The sequence below is a fragment of the Thunnus maccoyii genome, chromosome 8 (assembly GCF_910596095.1).
Source record: "Thunnus maccoyii chromosome 8, fThuMac1.1, whole genome shotgun sequence".
In the NCBI taxonomy this organism is placed as follows: Eukaryota; Metazoa; Chordata; class Actinopteri; order Scombriformes; family Scombridae; genus Thunnus; species Thunnus maccoyii.
In genome coordinates, this window is record NC_056540.1 from 34112501 (window position 1) to 34122751 (window position 10251).

A 10251-nucleotide genomic window follows, 5' to 3' on the forward strand; every position below is an offset into this window, starting at 1 on the left:
CTTTGCATGATTTCCAGTTAAAAACGCCTTATTGATCTTCTACTGGTCCTTTATGCAGCCCCTCAGTTCAGCCTCTGTCTGAAACAGGCCGTTTTAGCTCCTGTCTCTTTAAGGCCCCGCCTCCTGATGAGCCAGCTCTGTTCTGATTGGTCAGAACAGGAAATAAACGACAGAAAACCACAGAAAGGCGCATATATTAAACGTGTTGATTTCCTTTCTGTGAACTTCACAGAACAACAAGCTGACAGGATGAATTTATGGCAGCCTGATGTGTTAAAGCTCCGGCAGTATGAAGGTTCAGGACCATCAGTAGGAGAACAGAAAGCTTCTGAAAGTACTAACTAACAGGTGGGATGTTCTGTGTCTGAGCAGGTGTGAGAGGTGAGAACAGAGGTGATGAGTTTTCAGGGTGTTTCCTCTCTGGGCGTCTTCAGCTCGCTTGTGTGTGTGAAGAGTAATGAGGCGGCGGCTCTGAAGACACGACTGCAGCAGGAAGCTGAGAAGCTTAAATCAGACACACACTCGTATTTCTCATCAACATTTCTCTTATTCCAGTTCTGTCATCATTCTGTGATAAGAGCTGCAATCAATTAACAGAAAATAAATCAGCAAAAGTAATTTTTCAAGCAACAACAAACATTTGGTGGACGGAGCTTCTTAAAACTGATGATCTGCTGCTTTTCTTTGTCTTAATATTTAAGTTAATTTAATATTTGGAGGTTTTGGACTGTGTGTCAGACAAAACAACATCAGGACTCATGACGAGAATTTGCAACATTCATCAATTTTCTTTAAAAAACTTGACTCAGTAATTTTATTATGCTGCTGTAAATTGATTTGGGGCCAGAAAATAAAGGGAACAGAATTATTATTATTATTATTTTTGTGGGTTAATTCACAAAAATGTCAAAGATTTAGACTTTTTTTTTTGCATCTATCTTTTCTTTTATTTCTGTGAGCCGCTCTGCTGACAGCTCCTGTAATAATCTCCAGTCTTCTGCTCTCTCTGGTCCTCTAATGCACCACTGATTAATATTTCATGTTTTCTGCTGTTGCTCTCCGTCAGCAGCACTTTGAGCTTCACACACCGGGACCAACAAGTTCTTCTTCTTCCTTCTCGGCGCCTTCGTTCAAACACGCAAATAGAGCCTAACGATAATCTTCTCCTGAACGTTCCCTCCTCCGTACACGTGGAACAAATGTTTACAACAAATGTAGGAACTCACAGAAGTTTGCTGAATCCCACCTTAACGACTCTAACGAGCAAACGCCTCAGGAAGACGTCTCATCAGGCTGAATGGATGATGTCACTTTGTGTTCTGCGATACTGTGATTGTCTCTGATGTTTTATAAACCAAACATGAATCGATTAGTCTAAAAAATAATCAACAGATTCATCAATAATGTTAATAGTTCATTACTGCCCTAATAAATATAAACACAGTACAGTTTATATGTCAGTTTTTATCATGCAGTATAAGAATTTAATATATGTTGTTCTGATTTGTTGTTGAAGTTTGAAAGAACAGAACAACATGTTAGCTTAGCAACAATAAGGCTACAAACAACCCATAATGCAACACTGGTGCTCTCCATTTAAAAAGATGTGATTTTGTTTCCATTCACTTGTTTTTATGCACATTTTCAATTTTTTCATAAAAAATCTAAGTGGAAAAAAACCTTTAATCTGTGTAGAAAGTTTCCTGTCTGAGGTTTAACAGCAGCTCGGTGAATAAACGATGACGTCATGAATCATGTGACTGAAGAGCTGAAAACATCAGATCTGTGTGGAGCGATGATGAGGAGGCTGTAACCTTCCTCACACCAATACATAAAACTAACAGAAACATCATTTTTCCATCATGTTTTCCATCATTTGAGGTTTAACTGTTGACTAATGACGTCATCTTGGTGTTTCTTCTTCTTCTGCGACGGTTTAACGGCGCCGAATGTTTATCTGCTGATATTCACAGCAGCAGCAGCAGCAGCGGATGGAAACAAACATTCAGAACATTTTCTTTTGACAATTTTCTGGAAATTCGGTTAAAATTTGACTTGCAGGAAGCGTCTCTGCAGACGTTCACCTCAAGTTTTGGAATCATGTTTAACATCAGATATAAATAACATAAAATCTCAATGAGCTGAATATATTATATATGTTGAATTTCTAATCAAAACATGTTCAACATAAAATACAGAATAATTTACAATTAATAAATTAATTTTATTATTTTGTAATTGGACACTTTGTGCCCAAAGTTTGTTGTTTATCAGTAAACTAGGGTTCTCGGTAAATTACGGTTGTCAGTAAATTAGGGTTGGCGGTAAATAAGGGTTCTTATTAAATTAGGGTTCTTGGTAAATTAGGGTTCTTAGTAAATGAGGGTTCTTAGTAAATTAGGGTTGTCAGTAAATTAGGGTTCTTAGTAAATTAGGATTCTTAGTAAATTAGGGTTCTTAGTAAATTAGGGTTCTCAGTAAATTAGGGTTCTTAGTAAATTAGGGTTCTTAGTAAATTAGGGTTGTCAGTAAATTAGGGTTGTTGGTAAATTAGGGTTGTCGGTAAATTAGGGTCTTCCATAAATCAGGGTTGGCGGTAAATTGGGGTTCTCAGTAAATTAGGGTTGGCGGTAAATTAGGGCTCTCAGTAAATTAGGGTTGGCAGTAAATTAGGGTTCTTGGTAAATTAGGGTTCTTAGTAAATTAGGGTTCTCAGTAAATTAGGGTTGGCGGTAAATTAGGGTTCTTAGTAAATTAGGATTGTCAGTAAATTAGGGTTCTTAGTAAATTAGGGTTCTCAGTAAATTAGGGTTGGCGGTAAATTAGGGTTCTTAGTAAATTAGGGTTCTCAGTAAATTAGAGTTCTTAGTAAATTAGGGTTCTCAGTAAATTAGGGTTCTTAGTAAATTAGGGTTCTCAGTAAATTAGAGTTCTTAGTAAATTAGGGTTCTCAGTAAATTAGGGTTCTCAGTAAATTAGGGTTCTTAGTAAATTAGGGTTCTCAGTAAATTAGAGTTCTTAGTAAATTAGGGTTCTCAGTAAATTAGGGTTCTTAGTAAATTAGGGTTCTTAGTAAATTAGGGTTGTCAGTAAATTAGAGTTCTTAGTAAATTAGGATTGTCAGTAAATTAGGGTTCTTAGTAAATTAGGGTTGTCAGTAAATTAGGGTTCTTAGTAAATTAGAGTTATCAGTAAATTAGGGTTGTCAGTAAATTAGGGTTCTTAGTAAATTAGAGTTATCAGTAAATTAGGGTTGTCAGTAAATTAGGGTTCTTAGTAAATTAGGGTTCTTAGTAAATTCGAGTTGTCAGTAAATTAGAGTTCTCAGCAAATTAGGGTTCTCAGTAAATTAGGGTTCTTAGTTAATTAGGGTTCTCAGTAAATTAGGGTTGGCGGTAAATTAGGGTTCTTAGTAAATTAGGATTCTTAGTAAATTAGGGTTCTCAGTAAATTAGGGTTGGCGGTAAATTAGGGTTCTTAGTAAATGAGGGTTCTTAGTAAATTAGGGTTATCAGTAAATTAGGGTTCTTAGTAAATGAGGGTTCTCAGTAAATTAGGGTTCTTAGTAAATTAGGGTTGTCAGTAAATTAGGGTTCTTAGTAAATGAGGGTTCTCAGTAAATTAGGGTTCTCAGTAAATTAGGGTTGGCGGTAAATTAGGGTTCTTAGTAAATGAGGGTTCTTAGTAAATTAGGGTTGTCAGTAAATTAGGGTTCTTAGTAAATTAGGGTTCTTAGTAAATTTGGGTTGGCGGTAAATTAGGGTTCTCAGTAAATTAGGGTTCTTACCATGTTGGTTTTAATTGTGCATCAGTGTTAAATGTTAACAGCTTTCTAATGAATCAGAGAATCTGGAGCCTTCAGGTTTCATTCAGGAGTTCCTGTTGTTGTTTGACTATTTGAAACAAAGAGACAAAGACGTCGACAGCAGAACATGTTGAACCCTGAAATAAAGAGAAAGCAGCTCAGGTTGTTTTATGAGGTTAATTAGTAAAAACACACAAACACGCTGATTAAACACTTAACGATTAACTGAACACACAGAAGAGAAGAAATGATTTCTGCAGGTGAGATTATAAAGCTACAGAGTGAGAATAGTCGTCCAAATGAAACACTTATAATTCTTCTCCAGACGTTCCTGCAGCATCAGCAACGACGTCGACGGTTCTGTTGTTTAAACTGTGTTTATGTTTGTTTGTTTGTTTGTTTGTTTTCCTGGTGAACGTGAGGAAAAGTGAGTCATGTGTCGGTTGTTTTATGACTGAATCAAATCAAACCAAAGCAGGATAAATGAATAAAATAAATACATAAATAAGTTACTGCTGACTACATTTCTGAATGGTTGTGTCCAGTAACTTCATCATTAATTAACACATTTATTAAAACATCTGAGATATTTCAGTCATTATTTCTGAGTTATTAACAATGATGTTCATTAATATCTTCACATTAAGAGCTGACTTTATTTAATAAACTGAAGTAAATCATCTACTTTTGGACGATGCAACAATTAATCGATTAGTTGCCAATTAATTCATCAATAATGTAAATAATTCTTAGACGTGATGTTCTTAGTTTGTTGAAGCAAATATGAAGAGACGTCATGCATCTGCAGGTTGTAGAAGCTTATAGGAGGATAAATCCTCCCTCGTTCCCACCACTGAGCTGCTCCGTGCCAGCAGGTCAGACTGGTTGTACTGGGCAGCAGGTCAGACTGGTTGTACTGGGCAGCAAGTCAGACTGGTTGTACTGGGCAGCAGGTCAGACTGGTTGTACCGGGCAGCTTCTTGTCATTCATGTATAAAGTGAACACAGAAGTGTGCAGAGAAAGAAAAGAAACTGGCTTAATAAACACATCTTTACTTACTAATCACACAAATATTGTTCATTATTACATTTATTGAGTGTTGCTGTAAAACATAATGATTTGTCTTCTGAAATTTTGTTCTGGTTTCACTTAAAGTGCAGAAAATACAGTTAAATTTCTTCAGTTATTGTTGGACAGAGGAAAAAGCTGCAGTAGAAACAGTAGAAACAGTAGAAACAGTAGAAGCCTGAGTTGAGTGTAACTGTATCTGTTTGCATGTTTGACTGAATTCAGGTGAATTTAACAGTTTTTCTCTCAGCTGAGGATCCTCTGGACCCCCTGGTGGCCCCCTCAGGGACCCTCAGCAGCCCTCTGACCTCATGTTGAGACTCACAGCAGGTGAGCTGCAGCTCCTTTAAATCCAGTTTCAGGTGGTTGAGAGAGAAACCAGCAGCCGCTCAACGATTTATCTGAAAGATGGCCGACAGCCTCTCGATAGAGACAGCCGCCGTTCTGGGCAAACGAGAGCTGTCACATATTTCACACGGCCGCACGCTCATTAAAGACGGAAGGCGCTCGGCGCCGTAATTGTTTTAATTTATTTGTTTATGGCGAAGACAGAGGGGACAGGCACATGGCACTTTGCAGTTTTATTGGGAACATATGGAAGACATTTATCACCATTTGCAGCGATCGGCCTAAATGATTTTATTAACTAATTTGTAACTTTACACTTTTTTAATCAAACACATGCTGCGCGCTGTAATGCTCTGATAATGCTCGGGGGCTTTGTAAAGAGAGCAGATGCAGCCAGAGGGAAATAAAAGAGAGGAAGGAAAGATGAAATGAACGTGCAGAGGAGGGAGGGAGGGAGGGAGGGAGGGCTGCAGCGTTAGCGTGTGCGGCGCTGCTGCATGGCAGCCATGATGAAGATGATTGCGGGCTGAGCTGCAGGGCGTGGCGGCCGGCTCCGAGGTATTTAGGACACCTCGCGGCACGGCTGTTTACCTGAACTCGCTGGAGCAGTGAGCGGCGTTTTCTTGCTGCCACGAACACGCTTTTGTTCTCTGCCGCCACCGCCTCATTGGTCGGATAATGTGCAGCCCTCTGGGAGCGCCGCCGCGCCGCCAAATTCTACAGGAAACCTCGACAGAGTTTAAAGTCCTGCGCTGAAGTAAAGAGGCCTCGGGAGGCTGCGAGCAGACCGGAGCTTTCTGTGGTTCAGGTGCAGCGAGGCGAAGAGCTGCAGGTGTAATAAACATGAACCCTCATCAGACTGATTTCATTTAACTGCTGTTTACAGGTTTAACAGCCTGCAGCTACACAGAGACGCTGCTGCTGCTGCTGCTCTGCACAGTCACAAACTCCTCACAACAAACTCACTCAAATGTGTTCAATGTTCTACAAGTTCACACTCACCGTCAGTTTGAACTCTTTTCCTGCTTTCTGTCGTGCTCAGAAGATGATGTTTGCATAGAAACCTGATTACATCATTCTAACTACAAACACTCACTGAGCTGTTTGAAGCTGCTGCACAGTGTAAAAGCAGGAAACTAAACTATCAGTTTAAAAGTATTAAATTCAGTTATAAAGATTCCAGCGACTGGTTTTCAGTGAACTTCCTGCTTTTCATTTAAACCCCGTCCAGAGTGACGTCCTCGTACTTTTTTCCTTCTGTTGCATTTTATCATCTCAGTGTGAAACTTGACTTATGTGTGAAAATGTTTTTGCTGACCTGACAGATGAAACATGCTGACAGCAACACGTCGGCCTGTTTGAACCGACAGAGAGAGTCAGACCCAATAAAAGCCGATCAGAGCTGCAGGTAGAAGCTGTTGTTCTCTTTCAGACTCATTTATACACCTGATTTGTTCACATTTAGTCAAACAGTCTCCATTAAAAGTCCTGTGGATCAGCTGTTTGCAGTGTAACATGATGTCCAGACGACTGTCACTGATTACTGTCATACTGAAGGAGCTGAGTGGATTTATGAGGTTTACTGGTGACGTTTTTGACTTTTCTTCACGCAGCGTCTTCATCTCTCCTCGCTGCAGCTTTAGTGACTCAACAGAACAAACAACAGAAATGAGTTCTGAACAGTTTAGATTCAGTTTTTACATGTTTTTATTTGTGATGATTGAGGACTGAGGAGGAACACAGTTACTGCTGACGGGACTCTGCGTCACGCCGTGGTTCGCTGCTGTGATGTGAGACGACGTGACGACACATTTAGACTCTAAACGAGTCGACATCTCAGACAAATCTTCCATTTTAAACACCATCTGCCCCCCCCACCGCCACTTCCCGATCCAAGATGGAGTCTGACATGCCTTTAACTGACAGAAGCAAACATGTCTGCGGCTCCTCCGTCACCTTTTTCCTGTTAACTCGTTCTCTGCTCTCACGTCTCTTAAATAAAACAAAACGAGTGACGGTTTCTCGTCCCCGCGGCGACCTGACCACCAACATCTGGACACAAAACAAGGGCATCAGAAACACGCAGTACATAAAAGAAGGAAGCCAACTGCCGGCGTAAATAACCGTCTTGAAGCATCCGACGGCACGCGGCGTGACACGGCAGCACCGTCGACTCCCATTAAGGCCCTAAAGAGCGGGACATGAAGCCGGGTGGAGGCGGCGGCGGCGGCGCGGCGGGAGCCAGGATCATCACATTTTAATAGAACATGTGGCATCTCCTCCCTGCCACTCCGGGCCAAATGGCACTCCTGAATTCTGCCCAGCTGTCGAGCTACAAATGGGGTGCAATTACCTCACGCCTCCGCCGCCGCCGCCGCCACCGAGTCCAGCCAGGAAACCTCTGTCCTCAGACGCCGGCGCTCAGAGGGAGCGAGGAGGAGGAGGAGACAAGAAGTGAAGAAGAGTGAAAATCCACAAAAAATCACAAACACAAGACAAAATAAATAAAGCAAGAAAAGAAAAAGTCTCGTTTTGATGGATTGTGTTCAGATGATCCAGAAGCAGAGACGAGACAGGAAGTCAGAACTTACAAAGAAATGTTTTAATTTCACAAATAATAAAGATTCATATCTGCAGGTTTGATGGAGAAGACTGATGAAGAAGACGAGGACAGTCTGAAGACAGAGAGGTGAGAGAAACCCAGCTCTGCTTTTAATGACCTGTCAGTGTCATCATCATTATTATTATTATTATTATTATTATTATTACATATATCAGCCTTTTATTGTTTTGTTTTGTTTCTTTTTATCTTTTTATTCATCTTTTATTTGCATGTGAAGCGATTTGAGCTGCAATCTTTGTATAAAATGTGCTATGCAATTAAAGTTATCATTATTATTATTATTATTATTAATGCAGCAGATTCCCTTTGATGAACAGGTTCAGCAGCATTTTCCTGTAAAAATAGAAACATGAAAACACTGCAGGCTGCTTCTCAAATGAAAACACTCAGTAGTTTGAAACGTTCTTCATCAAGTGTTAAAACTCGTCTGAAGTGTTTGATTATGACGCAGCTGACAAATCAGTGACTGTTGAAAGTATTTTAATAATAATATTTTAATAATATTATAACTTATATATAATAATATAAGTTACTTTATTTAAACTGACGTCGTGTCATTTTCAGGTCAAATGAAGAAAAACTTTCAGCTGATGTTAAAAACATGAAAATGACCCAAAGTGAAGTTTTTCTGTAAATTCATTCAATAAAAACTGATTGATTACAGCCACAAACATCAGAAATAAACATAATGTTGACTTTCAGGCGTCTCTGTGCGTCTAAAAGGAACAACGAGATGAAATATTAGTTGTTACTGAAGTCATAATCTGAATGTCGAATATCACCGTCAGTGTCGTGAAGGTGTGTTTCCGTGGTGACGCTGGAGCAGGATGAGACTTCGGGGTGGGGGGGCGGGGGGGCGGTTTGTGTTAATTAAGGTCCCATCTGCAGGACGGACGCTCACTTCTCACCCAGAGACTCCGGGGAGGACGGAGAGTCCTCGGTGTGGTTAAAGACGACAGACTCACCTGTCAGACTGAGCAGCTGACGGGTCGCATCACTGCAGGCCAGATTCAGCTGTTTCTCTTCAACACGTTCAAGCTGCTCGATGGTAAAAAAAACCTTCAGAGCCTTTTTTTTGATTATTTTTTGTACTTTGTGTCTTGAGCTGAACTTTTGTTGGACTGATTCTATTTACTTCCTGTCTTTCTCTCGCGTTGAAATACAGAGTTTTCTCTATGATATTTCCTCATTTCAATACAAAAACCTACATAAGGCAGCACCTGGAAGTTTCTGGTTAAGTTGCTGTTGGTTATATTGAGTCATTTCCAGTAAAGGAACATTTAAACATCATCATATAAAAGGTTTCTGTTAGGATATCAAGGACTCAGCCATCTTGTACCTGAGCGGTTACATCTCCAGTCTGATCTGAGGTCAACAGCTGAGGTTTGTTTACATGAATAAAGAAATAAATAAAGAATATTTAACAGCTTCACTGTGGATGAAGGAATGATTCACTCTTCATAAGGACACCTGACTGCTGGTTTAACACATGTTCAGAAAATTGGGGCCTGTCTTATAAACATCTGGAGGATTTTAAAAATTTTATTTATTTGTATTTATTTGTATTTATTTTGAACAGGGACAACATCGCTGTAAAGGCTCATTATTAACTGTTAAAAACAACATTAAAACAAACAGAAGGAAGCAGCTGATTCAGACAGAAGACATGAAATATAACTCGAGCAATGAGAGAGAATGAAGATCAGCTGATGACGATCAGCACGTCATTCTCGTACTCGTGTAACAGGCCACAGGTCCTTTTAGCAAGACGTCTCATCCTATAGGAGTGGAAATCTCTGTCTTTCTGCATAGTTAGAGTTTGATAACAGTCATCAATGATAGAACGTTTCATGTCATTTATGTTTAGTTCAGACAGAAAAAATATGTAAATTGTGAATAAGTGATAATATGTGAGGTGAGAGCATGGTGGGTTTGTTTGGGGATACTTGTGTCAGTCACATACGCTCCTCACACAGGACGGGTTTTTTTTTTATTGATTGTATTGATTATTCTGCCGGTTAAACCCTGCTGTCACCGCTCCGAGTGAAGAAAATCCCTCCAGACGACACAAAGTTCCCCAAACGAGCCGAACACACTCCGACAAAACAAACCTCCAAACTGTCAAATAAGGAAAAATAACAGTAAACCTCCACCTGGAAGCAGGTGAAACACCAGACAGGAATCCTGCTTTGAACTAATATCACAGAAAGAAACAGGAGTCGAGAAAAGAAGCTCCGAGTTTCCCGCCAGGAGAGGCTTCCTGCCCCGGCTGCACCGCAGGCTGATCACAGCGGTGACACTTTAAATTTACTACAGATAAAGACACTGAAACTATAGTGAAAGGTTGCTGGTATGATGTCACTGTTACTATCAACATTTTCACTATTGACACTGTAATGGGAAATT

The 10251-nt window shown here is 40.0% G+C and overlaps 1 long non-coding RNA gene across 1 annotated transcript; it reads left to right on the top strand.

Moving 5' to 3' along the window:
- Positions 1–6556: 6556 nt before the first annotated feature.
- Positions 6557–10231, top strand: LOC121901565. The gene is made up of 3 exons (XR_006097309.1): positions 6557–6630; positions 7860–7911; positions 8734–10231. It is a non-coding gene; the product is annotated as an uncharacterized LOC121901565 (long non-coding RNA).
- The last annotated feature ends 20 nt before the right edge of the window (positions 10232–10251 follow it).